The sequence below is a fragment of the Lathamus discolor genome, chromosome 3 (genome assembly GCF_037157495.1).
Source record: "Lathamus discolor isolate bLatDis1 chromosome 3, bLatDis1.hap1, whole genome shotgun sequence".
Taxonomy (NCBI): domain Eukaryota; kingdom Metazoa; phylum Chordata; class Aves; order Psittaciformes; family Psittacidae; genus Lathamus; species Lathamus discolor.
Genome location: NC_088886.1, coordinates 54,359,789 through 54,378,765, shown reverse-complemented (window position 1 = coordinate 54,378,765; position 18,977 = coordinate 54,359,789). Strand labels below are relative to the sequence as shown.

Genomic DNA, 18,977 nt, shown 5'->3' with positions numbered 1-18,977 from the left:
CAGTTGTGTTTCCTGTGGTACCTACTCTACATTATTTAGGGATTGACTACATGGTATAATTGTTTCATCCTTATTTTGGTTTGAAACAGTAGATTTATTTCATTGTTGGCTGCTTCACAATTACATTCTTGTGACAGTATTCAAGTTGCAAAATATTTGGTTGTTTTACAGTGCCTTCCCAAACTGCTTTACATACTTCAGCCAGTTTTACCTTGCTTTCCTGCTCTAGACACGCTTTGATTAGATGCTGCTTCTGTCCAATGTTAGCATTCAAACACATTCAGTTGTCTTTTTTTTCTGTATTTTTTCTCTTTATCCTTTCTTCCTTTCTTTCTTGTTCCAGAAACAGAACCATTAGCATTTTGCACTAGCCCTTTGGTAGGCCATCTGCTTGTGTGGGAATTGTGCTGAAGTCCAGGATCTGTTCAAGATTAGAGGGGGGGATATGAAGCACTGGAGAGTCTGCGGGGTTGAGAGCCTGAAATGATGCACTCATTTCAGTAAGGAGGCACAGAAGGGCAGGGCTGTGTGAAGATGTGCATGGGTATTGGGCACTGCCTCATTAGGACTAACAATATGAAAATGTCTTAAAGAAAGCACAAGCCACCCATCCATGTTTTCATCAGCTGGGTAGAATTTTGCCTTAGGGCACCAGCAAGCTCCCCCATCCTCCCAGATGCAGCCAGCTCTCGTGGGGAGCCATGGCAGCCAAGCTGCCGCCGCCTTGCCTGGCACTGTCTGACAGCAAGCAATCCAATTGTGACAGATCTTGACTTGCCTTTCCCTGCTACCTATTCTCAACCATTAACTCTTCATGCAAGCTCCCAATTAGACTATGGAAGATAAGAAAGTTAATTGGCAAAGTCGCATTCCTTAGCACCTGACTTTTGATGTTACCCTTACTGTTTCAGGTAGGTCTTCAGCTTTTTATGCTGTTTATTATTTCTTCCATGCTGAAGATAGGCAGAAATGGAATAGCAATGAACTACGCCTTCTGGTTTGAATGTTGGGCCATTCTTTTCTGATTTAGAAGCTTTCTTCCAGTACATCAGAACCTTTAGCTTAGAAAACATTTAGTTTAGTTTTCCATTTTGCAGTATTTCCCCATTAAGATATTGCTCAGCCGAAGTAACATGGTTTAGTAACTTCTCTAGCAGGATCAAACAGGCAAGGTCTAGCTTTACTGATGATGATTAAGGGTGGGAGTCATGCTGTGAAAGAATGACTAAGTGCTGTGATTGAGATCTGACTATTTTCCTGGAAGATGGATCTGATAACTCTGTAACAGGCATATTTCCCTGAAATGACCCAATTTTAGAAGATTAGTATATTTTCCTGAATTCAGTAAGCTTTTGTAAAAATCTCGTGTCTACAAATCTGTAGGATTTTTCTAGAAGGAATATAAAAAAGGGAGACTCAGTAATACCTACATAGGATTACTGAGAGATCTGTGCTACAGATGAGTATCCTATAGGAGCACTAGCATTCTGCATTTGTGAAGGCATAAGATTAGTTGATGATGAAGGCAGTAGGAAATAAAAATGAAACAAGGATTATGGGAGTTTGTCATTTGACAACATTCTTAGAAAAGAAAAGTTAATGCCAAGCAAATGCTCAGGTTGGTCTTACTCTTGTAATTAATATGGCCATTATAACTAATGGTTTTTATGAGCTGGAAGAACCATATTACTTATGTAAATTAATTACATGATATTTTGCAATTATTATGCTGATAGAGATTTATGGCAAGACATCAGTAAGGATATGGGGTGTAACAAGAATATAAATGAGGGTCCTGGTATAATCTGGTAGCAGATAGCCATAGGCCTTATAAATGTTTAAGAAAACAGAAGTATTTTTAATAGTTATGAGGTATTTTGCATGGCTTTGAATGCTTATAGTTTGTTATTTTCTGCAGCCATAAAAATGCTTTCACTGAAACTCCTTCTTTTGTAGCTAACTAGGTGGAGGCCTAGTTTTAGCCTCCTGTAGTGAAGAGGATTTGGTTCCTGCTTTATTTCCCCTTACCCCTCCTCAATCCTTATCACATCTGTAATGGGACTTCTATCAAGAAGAGAGGTTTCTATCCCATATAACAAACTTTGGCAGAGCTAGCTGGTGGCCCAAATCTTGAATGCAACGTGTTAAATGCTTCCACTGCATCTTTTCTCAGAGGAGGCATGGAGTTGTTCAGGGAATAAAAAACAAGTTACTTCCTAGGAAGGAGAAGATATGGTTTCATGCCCATGCATGGCCCTGCAGAGCTCGGAGCTGCTATAGCTGTAGTGCTTGTGTCAGTAGAGGGGGAAGACAAGAGCAGTGACACAGTCACCCCCAGGTCTGTGGCTGTCACTCTCAGGAAAGCAGTCATAAAATTGCCCTAAGTCCCAAGTGGCCAATGAGTGTAGTTACCCCTTGGGGCTGCTAGGAGAAGATCAGCCAAACACATGTGCTAACGAGTACACCACTCATATTGCTATCTTTTTTTTTTTTATCTTAAAAATGCATACTTTTACTAATTTTATTTATTTGTTTATCTTGAGGTTGTTCCAATAGCATTTTCATCTTTTGTTTTTCCTGAATAATAGAAAAAGTAATGAGCGAATTGTTTGTTCCAGCAGTGGGCTAAGTTCTGTGCTGGTACAAATGGGTGCAGCTGTATTAGGGATAGCTCCTATTTAACTCAGTACCACTGGCCTTTAAAGTTGATTTAAATGTTAAAAGGAACAAACTTGATTATTGCCTTCAGCCGCAGGCTAACAGAGCAACTGAAAATTCATAATGGAACCTAATAAATAAAGATCTTCATGTTTGTCCTCCAAGCTAACACAGGTGAACAGGATGAAGTTTTCTGTCCTTTTCAACCCCCATCTAATTTTTTCTGTCTAGTGTAATTTTCATTATATTGTTCTGTTGATCCCAAAATGTTCTCTCGGGTGGTATTTCTATTATTCTCACTCTAGGCAAATTTAAGTATTTGAAGATTTATTCTGAAGCAGGACAGTTTTGTTTCACTCTGTCCTTTGAAAGACATTGTAGTGCTAGGAAGTTCTGAGTCCTAAACTTTGTAATTTTGCTGCTAAGAACTGCATACAATTCCAGAGATGTCTGTGGTTCTTGGGTACTGGAATGTCATCATTCTAGGTCCTGCCTGCTAGTCCTCATTTTCAACTGGCAAAATAACTTCTTGTATGAAACATAATATTCAGTGTGATCTGAGTTTCTCCTGTTCAGGCTTTAAAGAACATCTTCATCTTCCATTTCAGTTTTTCCTAGCATTTGCTTCATTATGTTGACTCATTGTCCTTTTGATCTGAACCATGATTTTTAATTTGTATCATGTGCATTTGTATCCATGTAAGTGTGCTGGTTTGGGCTGGGATAGAGTTAATTTTCTTCATAGTGGATGGTATGAGCAGCTGTGTGGTGCTTAGCTGCTGGCTGGGGTTAAGCCATGACAGTAAGAAATATTTCTAAGGCTTTAGATATGTCTGGAAAACACAGAAGACAGTAGCTCTGGCAAAATCATTTTAGGAGATCCAAGAAAGTTTTCAAGAACCCAGACAGCTGGTTTTGCATTTTATTTTTCTGAAATTCTTAGTCTTTAGATTGGGAATTTTATGCTGTGTTCAGAATATCTTTTGGGGGAAAACAGTGTGTGTAACAGTGACAGAATCATTGCCAGATTTAAAAATAACCCCAGAAGCAGCAACAAAATGCTGTCCCTTGCAATTTATCTCCCTGCCACAACGTTCCTTATATATTTTCAGTTATTGTCATTCAGAATTAAATAGCTATAAAATGAATTTTATGATAACTTAATGTGCTTCTGGATGCACCAAAAACCATGTGGTGCTTATCACATACACAGCCTGCTGAACTAAGGAGAGAAATCAGCAAGTAAGTTATGTGGAAGCTTTTCATAGTCTCCTTATGTGACCTTGTACAAGGCCATGGATGTTTGAGGTCAGAGGGAACATAAATATTCGTTTCCACATGACTCATTCTGAATACTCCACTAGAAAAAATTTACAATAATTCCAGTTAACCAGCACTGAAAACATTCTGGACATTGATTGTTAATGCTCTACGTGTTGGTCTGGCAAAACCGGTTTTCCCAATGTTTTTCCTACTAGAAAACAAAATAAAATCTTTGATCAGAGTGCCCCCTACAGAAAATACAGCGGTGTGTTTATAATACCTGTAGTTTATTATATAGTTATTGTCAGCAATAAAGGAGAATTCGGAGGTAACCTGTCACAACAACAATGATCTATCGCTTCCACAAAAGAAACAAAATTTAGACTAATTGGGATTCTGTGATTCTGTAATAGTTATTATTCAAAGTATTGTAAGCCCCTATTTATGGAGGTGTTTAAATGTTTCTAGATGGATATTAATTTTAGGAAACATCCTTAAAATGCTGCTATCGTACTGCTTCTGAAGTAAGAGCAGAGTGTGTAAGCACAGGCCCTGCTAGTTTCACTCCTGTGACTCTGTATGCTCCTTGTAATTCCCTTTCTCTTGATCACAGTCAGTTCCCCAGACAGGAATTTACAAGCCCACCCACAGCTTTGTTGTCAGCGGGCATCAAGAGGTGTTGTTCCGCTGACTCTGTCCCTGACTGGACCTAACTATGTGTTCATTAAATGACAAGCACATTGAAAACCATCATTGTAAAGTCCTGTGAAGCTCCTATCTTCAGTTTTCCTTCTAATAACAGATTTAAATAAACAAACAAGCAAGAATTACTGTCAGTGACTTAGATATGGTGAGCATTTTCTATCTTTTTACTATTCCAGTAGGTCTGTGTGCAGTAGGGGAAGGTTTCTCATGAAATTTCATAGAACTAGAAAGGAAGGTTTTAATTCGGCCTTCACCAAATATGTTTTCAGTAACAGGAGAGGGGGGCATTCAGACATTTCCAGGCACTAAATAGATTCATAGTAAAATGCTACCTGGGTTTGAGATCGAAAGGAAGAGAAATACAACATGCATTAAAACTTCTGATTCCTGATAAAGACCATTGTTTCTTCCAAGTATGGTCTTATGTTTTAAATATTTATTCAAAGATGAACTCTGACAGAGCCATTAAAACCTGAATTTTAACTCCAAAATCTTTCCCTATCAGGTATTGAGCCTTCAGACTACATCAGGGCAAAAGTTTCCCATTCAGCAATGCCAATTGAGGCACATGTACAGAAGTAAGACATTTCCCTGATGGTTATGGATAAGTTGGAAAACGCTGTTGTCTAAAACTAAATTATTTCAAACTTAATGGATCTTAAAAACAAAAATTGTATCTTTTTATATTTGAGGAAAATGTCAAAAATGTAACACTTTTTTCTCTACCTTGCATTGCATTCCTCAGAGGCTGCCTGGCTTTTACAACATCCTATGGGATTCCAGGCCTCACAAGCTGAAAAGAGCTAGGAAGTTTCTCAGAGATTGCTGTCTTTTCTATTTCCTTCGGCTTTCTTGAGCTGAGGGTATTTGGTGGCTGAAATGAAGACTCCAGTGACTGACACAATTTTTTCTGCTTGAACTTTGGTTATGTGAATGGAACTCCTGAATGTTTATAGTGACACTGTTACAGGTAAGTTTTTGAATCACATTTATAGTCATACATATATTTTACTATGCATATGGCATCTACAGCTTGCTCCAAAATCTGGTTCAGTATGTCATTCTGTTGGGTGTAACTTAACAAAACTCCAAACATTTTAAAGGCAAATTCTGGCTGCTTGATTTTTGTTTTCTTCGCAACATTGCTTCATTTTCTGCATTTCACTATTTATTTACATAAATTTTTAACATTCTATTTCTAGACTTTGGCCCACTACTCCCCCTGTGTTCCTTAGGGCACCAAGTTAAAAATACGTTAAATGTAATCAGAAAGCTCTTTCTTTCTGACTGGGGCTATTATTCGTTGACATCAAAATGACTTTTGTATCATATACCCTTTTCCCTCCTTTTCCTTCTTCAGAATACTCAAAGATTTCAACCCAAAAGACAGGTAATTGTCTGTAACTTAAATTAAATTTAAAGAATATATAAACAGATACATGTTTATTTTGTAAATGAGAGTTGTAGTCTTGGCAGCAAAAATTAAGGAGCTGGTTGGTGGAAATTAAAGATCTTCTTCCTTCCCTTGTTTTGTCCTAGCTCCTTCCTTCCTCTGCGAACAATCACGATTCTTTCTTCAAAGGGAACACACAGTTAGTCAAAGCCTGACTTTTCAGTTTTTCTTTCACACTGAACAAGCTGAGGCAAATTCAGCAGTGCCATCCAGGCACCTGTTTGCTTGACTCCTAAAGAAACTTAAATCTTGTCAATGGCGTGTGCCAACATGGTTCCTTAAATTATATCTCTACTAGTTTAAGTAAAAGAGAAAATATAAACCAAAAAGTCTTTTTCTTAACATTTTAGAACTGAAATACCAAAATATTTAGCCTCCTTTTTGCATAAACTAAGGACAGTGTGGCTTAAATACACAGGATTCATGGCACAGATGCAGATGAACCTGTATGATACATGCCACAGATTAATATTCCTGTGAAGTGTCAGACTTCTGACCGTTTATTCTGCTTGGAATATCGTGCAAGTCAGCCTTTTATGTGGGTTGCCAAACAGCAAATGGCCAGAAATTTGTCGATCACTGCAGGTAATCCATTACTATGAAGCATGGCAAGACTGACAGACCTGTCTAACTTGCCATCAAAGGTGATGTTTCAAATATTCTTCTTCCTCTTGGATACCAAAGAGGTATGAGTTTTGTCCTTATGGGCATCTCCCACAGGCATAAAACACCAAAGTGTTTGTAGGACTGGTCCATGGATTCTTTTCTCTTGAACAGTGTACGACATCATAGAGCTTTGTACTATGTTACTTTTGCTGTTCATTAAAATCAGCCTTATTTCCTATTGCTGTAGCTGTTCTTTTTTAACTTTAGCATCACCTTCGAGTCTGCGTTACTAACTAAATTAAATAGAAAAGTGAGGAGTGTCTATAATATTTGCAAATGTGAATAATGGATTGTGAAGATATGTTTTCTCCCATTTGTGGCTCTTATACATTTTTATTTTATTAATTTCTGCTTTTTGAGTACTTGAACTGCAGGCAATGTTCAGTGTTACAGATTCATAAGACAACCAGATGATCATTGGTTAAAACATATGCACAAAACTCCTCGTCATTCCTAATAACTTTGTCTCTCCAAAGATTTTCTTCTCCAAAGATGTTTCTCTTTCATTTGAGACGCTCTATCTTTTATTCTGCCTTTTGGTCACAAGTGGTGTAAGAAAACAATGGAACTGCAAGTTACATTAGCTCTGAAATTTCTTCCTTTTCTATATTTCATACCAACATAAACCACTGACTGCCAATTTGGATCATGAAAAGAATGGAAGCTGGACTTACACTGGAAGACTGGAATGGCACACCCTAAAAACCTATGAAAGTGTAAGCATGTATGCCTGTCAGTTGACCATAGTCAGTTGACCATGACTCATTCATTAACCTGAATGAACTAGCAGTGTTACACTTCAATAGATATTTAGAGAAAGACAAAGCAAAGAAGGAAAAAATACAGTAGAAACACACGGAATGAGTTGGATCAAGTAAATGCTGATTTTTACATTTTGTACTTCTCTGACTCTATTTGCACCCAGCACTGCACTACTTGGCAGGAAAATGTGATTGCTAGCGCTAATGAGTCAAATATTTGTGAGGAATGCTGATTATTATATAACCACTCAAAGAGCCTGAAAGACCACATTTCTTTCAACTGTACAGCAGAGATGGGCTGGCTAAGTAGTGATTAATCGAATTTGCTTAAAAAAATTATATTCATCCACTAGTATATTTTATATTAGCAAAGGAAAGTTTGCAATATCTTACAACCACAGGACACTAAATAAATAGTAAACAACTCTATTCCAGTTTTTACAACTTGGAAGGCCAAAGCAGAAGAATGTTGAATTAGCCATACTCTGAAGGCAGTTCCAGGGGAGGGAAGGGAAGAAAACCAAATCAGTATCAGTAAGTAATTATTTGTGTTGTGATAATGCTCTGAAGTTCTACTCCTGAGACAGCACCCCTATTAAGAATACATTAGAAATGTGCATCACTTCATATAATGCACAGAATAAGTAAATACTTCTGAGCACACTTAAATAAACATCTTGTAAATTTGAGTCTGGGAGGTTAGCTAATGGTAGGAAAGCTGTTTTTCCTCTCAATATTGCTTTATTTTATTCTTTACTAACAGGATACTATAGCTTATGACATATGGTCCGCTTAAATTAGGCAGGCACTCAAAACCTTGTTCGTTCATCTCAGTGTGTGAAGCCAAGTTGTCTATTAATAGGAAAAGCCTTGCCCTGGAAGAATGTGTATGCAACAGACAGTCTCTGCATGGGGGAAATGAAGGATATGTTACAATAGGAAATAAAATGAATTTCTTATGTATTACAACCAAAACCACCATAATGTAATACTGTTCCAGACAAATTGGAGAAGTGCTGTTAAATCTCTATGTCTAAGAGCTGGTATGTTTAGTGACTTGATGTCTGTGTTATCCTGTACTGACTTTCCAGAGTCGTCTCCAAGTTGGAACAACCTTTCTCTGCTACCCAAGTCCAGAAAGGAATAAATCAAGACCACCAGCTAAGATATTATGTAATTGCCGTGGGCAGAAGCATTGAATGCCTTCAGGTACTGTATTTAAATGAAAAGCTTTAGCCAAAACCAAACAACAAACTGCATGTAAAAAGGATTTTTTTGTTAAGTAATTTTTTATTAAACTAGAAATTTTACAAGAATGTTATAGTAAACATGCTGACAGGAAACAGCATTATTAGAAATTTCCAACAAAATGCCCACTTCCCTATGCTACGTACTTCAGTGTAAGCTTCAAAAAAATCATTAAAATATTTGTCTTTTTGGAAGTGAGTTATAGAATTTGCTCACTGAAGATTATTATGCAAGAATTGATATATATGTAAATTATCACTAAGCACTGTTGATTATCCATTCCTCTGCTTTTGAAAAAAATCAGTTTTGCTGTCGTGATTCTATACAGCACTGCAAAGATCATTTTCCTAACCCATCACTTTGACTGCCAAATATAACACTTCTTTTCTATCAGATATAAGCAGCTTGTCTTCACTTTCAAAGCCATTCATAGCTTCACCTCATCCAACCTATCATCCTTCACTCGGGATCAAGAAATCACTTCTTTCACTGTTTAGCCCATGATACCAGCCTCCTCCATCTACTTTTCAGTCACTCAGTTTCAAGCTTTATCCCATGCCATCCTTCACATTTGGAAAGAGCTTCTTTAGACATCTGCAAAACCACCTCATTATCTTCCTTCTAATCCTGTCTGTGAGGTTGCCTTGCCATTATGCCTTCAAAAGAAGTTTCAGAGTTTGGACTGAATATGTCTAGTTATAATGAGTTGCTCCCAAAAAAAGATTTCTGGATCAGATTCAAATAGAGCACTCCCTAAATACATGAAGGTTGGTATTTCCTACTCAGATGCAGTACTGTCAATTCTGTTCCTCATTTTCAGAGGATGTTGCCTTGTTGTAGTTTGGAACCAATAGATTTCTGCTTGAAAACAGAACAGAACAAATTCAAAGGTGATCTGTCTGGATTGCAGGCACAACTGTAGTAGTCACTGATATGTCTGAAACAAAGGGATAGTCTAGAATGTGTATTGGTTTTTTCCTTCGTATGGCAAGTGATTTGGTAAGGTATTAATTGCACTGGCTAAGTGAAATAGTTGTCCTGCTGCTGGACTCAGGCATTAGGATTTGTCCTATACTTGTGAGGAAAGACTGGCAGGACATTTTTAGTTTTAGTGACCAATTTTGGGGGTATTGTCTCTGCTTTGTTCAAATTTCTGTTGTGGAATGAATGAGTAGTCATGGGAACCATTGTATTCCAAGGGGTTATCATCTTAGCTAAGTACATTTTTCTTTGAAGCAATTTCGTGTGTGGCCTGTAGCCTTGAACATGTTTGCATATTGTGTCATGTTTGTATTCCCACCTCCAGTGGCAATGATTCAGGACCAAGTCATCTCTTTACAGGAATCATTTACAAAGGACACTGGAAATTCCATGGCATCTCTCAGTCATCTTTCCTTCCAGATGGTGCTTCCAAACCTCCTCTGAAGGCGCTTGTGCAAAACAGAGCACATAAGTACTTCTGCTGGTTTTTGTCTCAAAAAAAAATTGCAAAGCATCTTTAATTTTGGTGAAGATTTTATTTTGGGATGCTGGAAAGAAAAGGTGCCTGCTGCCTCCTTCCCCTCATCTGTCCCTGCTGGCACCCAGCCCCAACCACCAGGGAACTGCTGTAGGTGTTAAAGAGGGAGGAGGCCACAGCTTCTCCAAGCTCCTCACCTTAGGTTTTCTTAGGCCTCCTCTATAGAGGGGTTCCCATCCTCCAAATTCATTAGTATTTCCAGTGGCTGAAGAGCCAGCAGATTCATTGATTACTTTGCATAGAGATGCTAACAGAAACATTCAGACCCCTCTGTAGCTGCAGAGCACTGTGTTGGTCCCACGTTAGACTGTCTGGCTAAAATCTTCTGAAAAATACTATAATTTTCAAATGATTAAAATGTCTTTCAGAGAAGCAGTGAGCAGATTCAATTTGAGAATCTTTAACATAGGGAGGAACTACTTTTAAAACACCATTTTACATTGCCTTTCCATAATTTATCAGAAGTGGATCTGTGCTCTTAGAAAGTCAAGCTGGGATTTCTCCAAATCTCCAATAGGATGTAGATATCAAGTCAAGGTCTTGTTCAGAATTTTAGTCTAAAAACACCCACAGATTTCTCAAAATAAAAAGTAAAATCACTCCCAGACTGACCCTTTTTCACCAAGTTTCAGCATAAAACTATATTTTTATAGCCAAGCTATAAATCTCTGAAAAGAAGTTTATGTGGAAATGCTGATACAGCCTTAGTTATAGCACTGGTAATGGCTATAACACTCAATGATTTTATGGTGAAGGCTATTAATCCCAAAGAAAACTTTCTTGGAAGAAGTTGAACTTTGAAGGTCAATGAGATCTCAGAGGAAGCTGGGCTGAAAACTAAGAAAAGCTTTTGTTCATGTAAATCAATTGTTACTGTTTTCCTGTCTGAGAAATTTCTAATGCAAAGACTAATAATTTACAAACAGGAAAAGGGAGAACCTCTAAAGGTCTTACAAGAAGGGGTGATGAATAACATTATTATTTTTTAGATAGTGCTACTTTAAAATCTTGTTCTAAAGCCATGTTGGTGGTTTAACTGAAGGAAAAACTATGCAGTTCACTTCCGTTCCCTGGTTTTAAGCTTATTGTCAATTTTAGGTTGTGGTACAGTAATTACAGATACTATTTTGTGAGAATTGACCTCCACGTTTCAGCAGAACTTACTGCAATTAACAGACGATGTGCAAGAATTTTTAATAGTATGGCCTAGAAGATCTGAGGAAGATTTTCTTTTAACAGTATTTTGAGCAAAAAATCAGGCAGGTCTGTTTTAAAGGGGAGGACTGAGACCATATGGCCTCACAGTGAAGTTGCATTAGGCAGAAGTGCAAGTCTTCCACTGTAGTGTGAGAAGCCCAGTTCTTAGCTCCTTCCAGGGATACCCAGGACCCTAATGCCATTAAGCCTCTGTGATTTAATTCCTTAGAAAGGTATCACACTGTAGTTTCACAAATGGTCAAGAACCTGCCATAGGGCTTGACTGGCTTCCTGTTGTTAGAACTGAAGAATGCTTGAAAACAGCAATAAACCATCTCCTTTGCTACAGCCAGGTAAATCAAGAACGACTCAGTTGAGAGCCTGAAAGCAAAATGTAGGCAATGAAGACTGAATATTTTGTGTATTGGCTACAGGGTTTTGGTTAGGCTTCTGGTTCTTTACCTGCCTAAATAACAGGATCCTACTGTGTCCCCTCAGTTTTTACCCCTTTTGCTTTGGAAGCAATGACAACAGACAAGCTCATCTGTTGATTAAGATAATAATGATTAAGGTATTTTGAAATTTGTCTGCTTTTATTGTTTTTGTGCAAGTAAATTACTCACTAGCAATTGAAGCTACGTGTGTGGGTGGGCTTATAATTACTAATTAATCACAGCTAGCAATTAGTGTGTCTTGTTTAGTGCATTTTCTTCATTTTGTATTGTTTTTCTGCTTATTACAGAAAAGTTAAGAATTTAAAAGGAAAAAGAAAGCTGCTAAGTGAGAAAAACATACTTAAATGGAAGCATGAGGAAACTAGTATTTATACAAGATTGTACATGGGCACTATGCAGCTAGTCTAATAAGATGTTCTACACTGCCAGTGTCACAAGCTCAGAAGCTTGCACAGGGCAGGGGAAACACAACCCCAGTTGATCTGTTCCTTCTCTCTTTCAGGAAATGTGGGTACGACAACAGTTAAGGTAAACTGGGAATGTTGAGCATGAGGACGATGATGATATTAACCCTGAAATTGTTTGGTAAGTGCTTTGGAGATGACTTGGTCACTCATGAAGAGAAGATGGGTAATGATATGCCTGTGCTCTCTGAAATGTTGAAGTGCCACTTGTACAAATTGGTCAGTAGCACCACTTGATCTAGGGCCAATAGTACAATGTCAAAGATTGACTTCCTGATGTTAATCCTTTTTTAAGTGCAGCATAATATAAAGAAATAAATATGTGAATTCAAAGAGAAATTTAAGTTTTCAAGTCTGTTATAGGTACAACTAATGTCAGGGCACCACAAATGCAGGTTCACTGTTCACATAGAGCGTCATGAAGGTATGTTCAAATTGTATGTTCATTGCTATACAGCTTTCCAATGCTCTCTTTTCTATTGCTAACTCTGTTTTACACCCAGAGCTAGTATGACTTTAGTGTTTTGATCCCATAGTGTATTCTGTGTCTGAGTCTGGCTCCTGTTCTAATCCATGCCATGGAATCACTCCAAAGCCTTTACACCCCCTGCCCCAGTTTAAGCTGTTCCTATGAAACTGACTTGTACTATGCGACTTGTTATTGTTTTCTACAAAACATTCCTTTAAAATCATCTCGAAAAATCACTGATACTTACTGAGATGGTTCACAATAGTTTTATGACTTGGATTGCATACAGAAGATGCAGGAAGCACTTAACCCTGTAAAGACTAATACAATTTAGTCATCCAAATTTGTGTTTGGATAGTTGCATCATGAAGATTTCTGAGACTACATTTAATCTTTTATCATCAGTAAGGTTTGGGTCAGCTGATTTTGCTTTTATTGAATAGAAGAGAATTTCTGGAAAGATTAAAAAAATAGTACTAAAATTTAAATAATGAACTGTTGTCTTACAGCACCAGTAGAAGATTCTATGTTCTGTACAGAAAGGTGGACTTCAGTCTCGTGGCTGTTTAACAAGAGAAAAACATTTTTGTCATTCCTATCAAATGTCTCAGTTTTCAACACTGAAATAATTCCTAATACTATTTTCCAGTGATCATTTTTTAAATCAAATATTTAAAAATCAGTTTTCATTGCAGTTTTGATGTTTTCTGTTTGCAATCAGATTCTCTGTGGCTAGCATTTATTGTGACCTCTGTGCTAAAGCAGAGATGCCAAAAATCACTGAAAGTGATATTGCAACATAAGAGAATACAACAGTTTAATATGAACCCATTTGAAAATCTTTATTGTGATTTTTTTTTTTTTTCTCCCTCTCAGTGTATGGCAATAGCATAATACCCAGCTGCATGATAATATTGGCAAGCTAGGCCATGAATTTCAACTGCAAACCCTAAACACTGAATGCGCTGTGCTTTTTAAAGAAATCCCCTTTTGTACAAGATATGTAATACCCTTTTGTGCTGGAGTGGTTTGCATAATAATAGTTTTCTTTAGTTATTCATTGTCATGTGATGGAGCTGCGAAGTGAGCTAGGCAGTAACAGCATAAAAGACAATTTTCCATTTTTCTCTATTTTTTCAGAGATTTTCTTGTCTTTTAAATGTAAATACTTGTAAGTATCTTCAGAAAAGATATCCAGTTATTAACATTTCAGGCCTAATTGTTACTTTTCTTAATATCTACCTTCTTAGTTGAGCTTTCCTTTTTCAAAAGAAACAGCAATATTATTTCCTTCGCACTCATAAAGAGCCTCGAGCATCTTAAAATAATTGGGTATATGATCATCTGGTGTAAGTCAACATAATCTATTCAGAGACATTGATACTTTGCTCAGGACTCGCAGAACTACTTAATTGGAGAAGCCAAGCAAAATTTATGTTATTAAGTGTGTAATTTATATAAGAGCTGTGCATATGTTACACTACACCACTGAGATAAAAGGTACTATCTGACTGAAGAGCCGTCTTAAAAATTAGACTTCTAGGATACACCTGAGACCAAGCATAAAATGCAATTTTAAGAACTTTCTGATGAGTTTTCCCATGTAAAATTTTTTTAAGATTCCTCTTGGGCATTTTGATATGTTCTAGTCTGGGTAGTAAGTAAGGAATATTTCCCAAAGGAGATATAACTACATTGAAATGGAGCTCAATCTTATTCACAGTGAAAGCTATAGAGGAGGGCTAAAGCCAGGGGAAGTACTTCAGCTAATGTACAATAAACTAGACATTATTCCAACAGATACTATCAAAGGATTTTTCCTTTGAAATCAGTGGAGTTATGCCAAGTTACTCTAGCTGTGACTTTGGCCATGAAATTACACATGGTTTTCAACCTCTGCCCTGCAACCACTGCAAATGGACCATTTCCTAGCAATCCCTAAAAAGTAACAAAGGAAAGCAAGGCTATTAACCATTAGCTTAAATTCAGAGTGCAGAGAGGATTCATAATCTTCCTGGAAAACATTCAGAGGCTTGCAAAGTGAAAAAGGTCAAAACCAAGTGGGTTAGATTATTTCAGAACAGCTCACGAGGCAGATTAACGTATAACAATATGTTATATGTTAGCACTGCAAAGAATACCCAGGCAGAAAAGAAATGCTCCAGAGCCAAACAGTCACTCTTTTTACAGCTTCATGTGTCAAGATAAGAGACCATTATACCTAGCCATCCTTCAGAACTTAAATGAATAAATCAAAGCATTACCTTACCAAGCAACAATACATTACTGTTTTCTAAAATATCCAAGATCAGTTTTTGCTAAATAGGGCAACAAGGAATTTTCATAGCTCAAATCAGTGATGAGTTCACACCAGAGACAGAAATACAGCCACTGAACCCATGGAGGAAACTCTGGAATCTAGATGAGAGGGTATGGTAATGGTTGTATGCTCTATAAATCTGTTAATCTGAATCTCACAATTGAGCCATGGGGTTCTGTCCTCTGAGAAATATGATTTGCCTCATGTCATTTGGATACCAGATACTATTAATGCACTGCAGGCTAAGCAACGTGTTGCAGTCTCTGTTACTGGTAGTGAGATACGTCAGCTTAGATCATTCTTTTTGCCTGGAAAAAAATTTGAGGAAAACATTCAGCAGACTTTTTTGGAAGTTTTTTACTGGGAACGTATAGTCCAAGCTTTACTTATTATGTTGTTATAAGGCACCATGAGCAGTGTTGGAATAAGTGCCTCACAGTCACATACTTATCCCTGGGAATACAGCCCTTTCCTTCAACTTTCCTATTCCCCTCCCCAGATTTTTAGGGTTCTGTGATAATTTTTTTCTCATCCCTAACAGATGTAGCAAGCCCTTTCTTTTATAGTTTCATAGAATTGTTGAAGTTTTGTTTGCAGCAAACTGTGAATGAGAATTAAATGTTTCTGTCAAAAAAAAAAAAAAAAAAAAATATTCCAGAGTGATGCAGATTGTCAAAAATTGGAGGAATCAGCCACGGGAGTTTGTTTGGTTTTCTTGAAATAACTGTTGTTTAACGTGTAAGTTAGTGAACTCTCAACCAAAGGCAATGAATACATCCACCTTTTCCTAATAATAATATCCTTCTAAAGATTTGGCAAATCTACTGAGGTATTACCTGGTATGCACACTTTTTCTGCTACTTTGGCCAATACAGGTTATTTTTATTACAGGAGAAGTAGAAGTCTGTTCCAGGATTAAATCCTGACACTGTACATTTAGACTTGGATTAACAGACACCTTGAAAGAAAGTATCCTGTAACAGAGTATAACCATAAGAGAGACAGTTTAAACTTGCATGTTGTTCGGTTAAACTTAAGGTGCAGAAACACCTTCCTGTCCTGTGTCCTCATTTGCAAGTGATGATGCTGGTCCCTCACATCTCACACTTGCATTACCCCAGGCAGCTTTGCCAGTTTGAAAGTCTCCAGAAAATGGGCAGAACTTCTGTAAGGTAGTCAGTTATCTCCTAGAATAAGCCCAGCTGTAAGTAGTATCGCAGGCTGAATCTTTCAGTGACTTGGAACAACTGGGTTGTATCACATGCAAGTTCACTGATACCATAAAGGAGAGAACCACAGGCCTTTAGTTAAGTTATAACCTTATAAAGTATGCTTACTGTAAAGTATAGAAAAATTTTATGCATGAGCATGTAAGTGAGGAGGATATGTCCTCAGTGCATGACTGGTCTGTTTGTAGGGTTAGGGCACAAAGAGGATTGTACTGACAATCTGGACTCCAGTGCCCTCTGGGCAAGTTTGCATATGGCTCTGAACATTTTTGGTTACTTCTAGCCCATGTACTGATTCCTTTTTTGAAATGTTTCTGCCTGAGTGCATTGAGAGAGGGAATATCACTTTAGATGTGCTACTGAGATGTTCCTATATGTTAATTCCTGGGACATGTCCGCTGTAACAGCTGCCATATGAATTTCGTATGACAGCTTTCTAGTGCAATGAAACGCTTTAACACATTTTAGGTGAAAGAGTACTCCTTTGTTTGGCAGATAGATGCACACACATTAGCCGTTATATTCTCTAAGTCCATAAGTCAGGGTGCAGTATTTCAAAATCCACTATCCTCCTGGAGCGAGCCCAGGCAGCTAAAAGAAGCACAAGATGTAGGCGGAAGAACAAGTCTTCCCTTGTGCTAGCTACAGTGGATAGGGTTGCAGGGGAAGGACAGACCAGGACAAACTCATTTCTACTCTCTTTCTATGGCAACTTATTAAGAATAGGACCCAGTTTCAACTGAACTGAGCTTTTTCATCATTTTGTGGCCTCTATGCATGAAAATGCAGAATTCACCCATCTTCTGGTGCTCCAGTCACTGAGAAAGACTTCCAAACAGCCAAGGACTGAGTCTTAATGAATTTTAAAAGCTTATAAAATATTCTTTAGTTATATATGCTTTAAAACAAAAGTTTTATTCTCGCATGTTGGTATGTCTTTATTAGTACCATTTGTTTACTTTTTATAGGAGTGAGAGCATGACTATTTTTATGCCAGCATATTTGATTGTGTAATGACTTAACTTTACGTTTACAGGGATCTATTGTTTCTTATGAGGAAAAATAAGGTTTCTGTGGAGTGTTTAGTTAACTCCCTGTTGAAGTGAAGCAAGACATATCTTTGGAAATCTCTTAAAGGACTATTTCTAATGGCGCCAATCAGACCTTTGTTTTCCTTATAAAAATATATGTGAATTTATAATGGACAAAAATAGAATTATGCCAGAATTGCTTCAGGAAAAAAACATTAGATTTCTCTCAGAGGAGGTGCGCAGATATGGCTTGCAGTGCATGTTACTGTTCTATGGGCAGGCTGGCTTTTATTTTCAGTGCAAGACAATCTCTTGCCACTTTTGACCATCAGAAATAATTCCCTTTAAATTGAGCTGTTGTGTTTCCTAAGTGGAATTGGTCCTTATTTATATGAGTACAAGACAAAGAATAATCTTACCCAGGGATTCTAATACCGCCAGTGATGAAAAACTGAATGCTTGTTGTCTCTCAGTACTCTCAGATCTTTGGAGTCCCTCAAAGTCTGCCCCAGTTTAACCCAAGAAATTGCAAACTCATTGTCTTTGTAATGAAAGGAACTATATTCACAGGCCTTTTCTAGATCAGATCCTTTCTCTCCATTCCCACTAAAGATTTTGTGCAAGGTCCTTATAGAGCTAAGCAGACCTTGTTAAAACTTAATTCCATGTTGTATTAGAAACATGTCTAGAAAGGGCTTTTCTCACAGGTTGTGTTTAATTATTAACAGTTATTACTGTTGACTCCCCAGCTAACTTGTTCTGTCTCTCTTATTCTTTCTCATGAGATTGGAGGGACTCTGAGATGTATGGAACTTGCATGGAGCTGAAGTTTGCACCGAACAAGACTTGTAGAAGATCCTCAGTTCTCCCAGCATCTGGATGTATTTAGAGCTGAGGCCTGGCTGTCTTTTTTAACACCTGTTCTAGAGCATGAATTACTGTAACAACATTTCCACTGACAGTGAAGTGCTTCCTCAATAGATGTAAGCTTATTGTCTCTGTTCTGTTGCTAGGAAAGCCAGCTGATTAGAAGGCTGGTGTAGCAGCCAGTTGATGTAATACATGCCTGAGAAAACTCTTATCAGAGCCCTGCACACTTTCAGGAATGCTCACAATTCGTCTGTGTTTCTGAATGTGAAAAGAGACCCATTCTTCATCGCACTGACCTACTGGAAGCAGCCTCTAAGGAGCTAAGTTTTAAAGCTTGAAATCAAAACTGCTGCCTCCTGCTCTTCATGCCCCTCCCACAGTGACAGAGAGTTTCAGCAAACGAAATGCTGGGTCAGAGAGTGGTTTTTTTCCTCTGTATCTGTTCTGGCAATGCTCTGAGCTGTTTTGTTTTCCATGTGCAGATGTACTGCTTTGAAGGTCTGTCAGGTGCTATCTGCAATGAAGCATGGCATTCAGATTGAGGGCAACAACAGAGGAAAACTGGCTATCAGAAGTGAAGTATGGAAAAGTCTTGGCCATAATGTTCAACTGCAATTGTCCCTTCCCAATGAGTATGACTGATCCAAGGCTTGAGTTAGCGGACCATAC

General features: G+C 37.7%; 1 long non-coding RNA gene across 1 annotated transcript; it reads left to right on the top strand.

The window, feature by feature from the left end:
• The first annotated feature begins 5,984 nt into the window (after positions 1–5,984).
• LOC136010997 (uncharacterized) lies at positions 5,985–18,334 on the top strand. Its single transcript, XR_010611137.1, has 5 exons — positions 5,985–6,016; positions 7,402–7,461; positions 8,598–8,715; positions 12,428–12,510; positions 18,224–18,334. It is a non-coding gene; the product is annotated as an uncharacterized LOC136010997 (long non-coding RNA).
• The last annotated feature ends 643 nt before the right edge of the window (positions 18,335–18,977 follow it).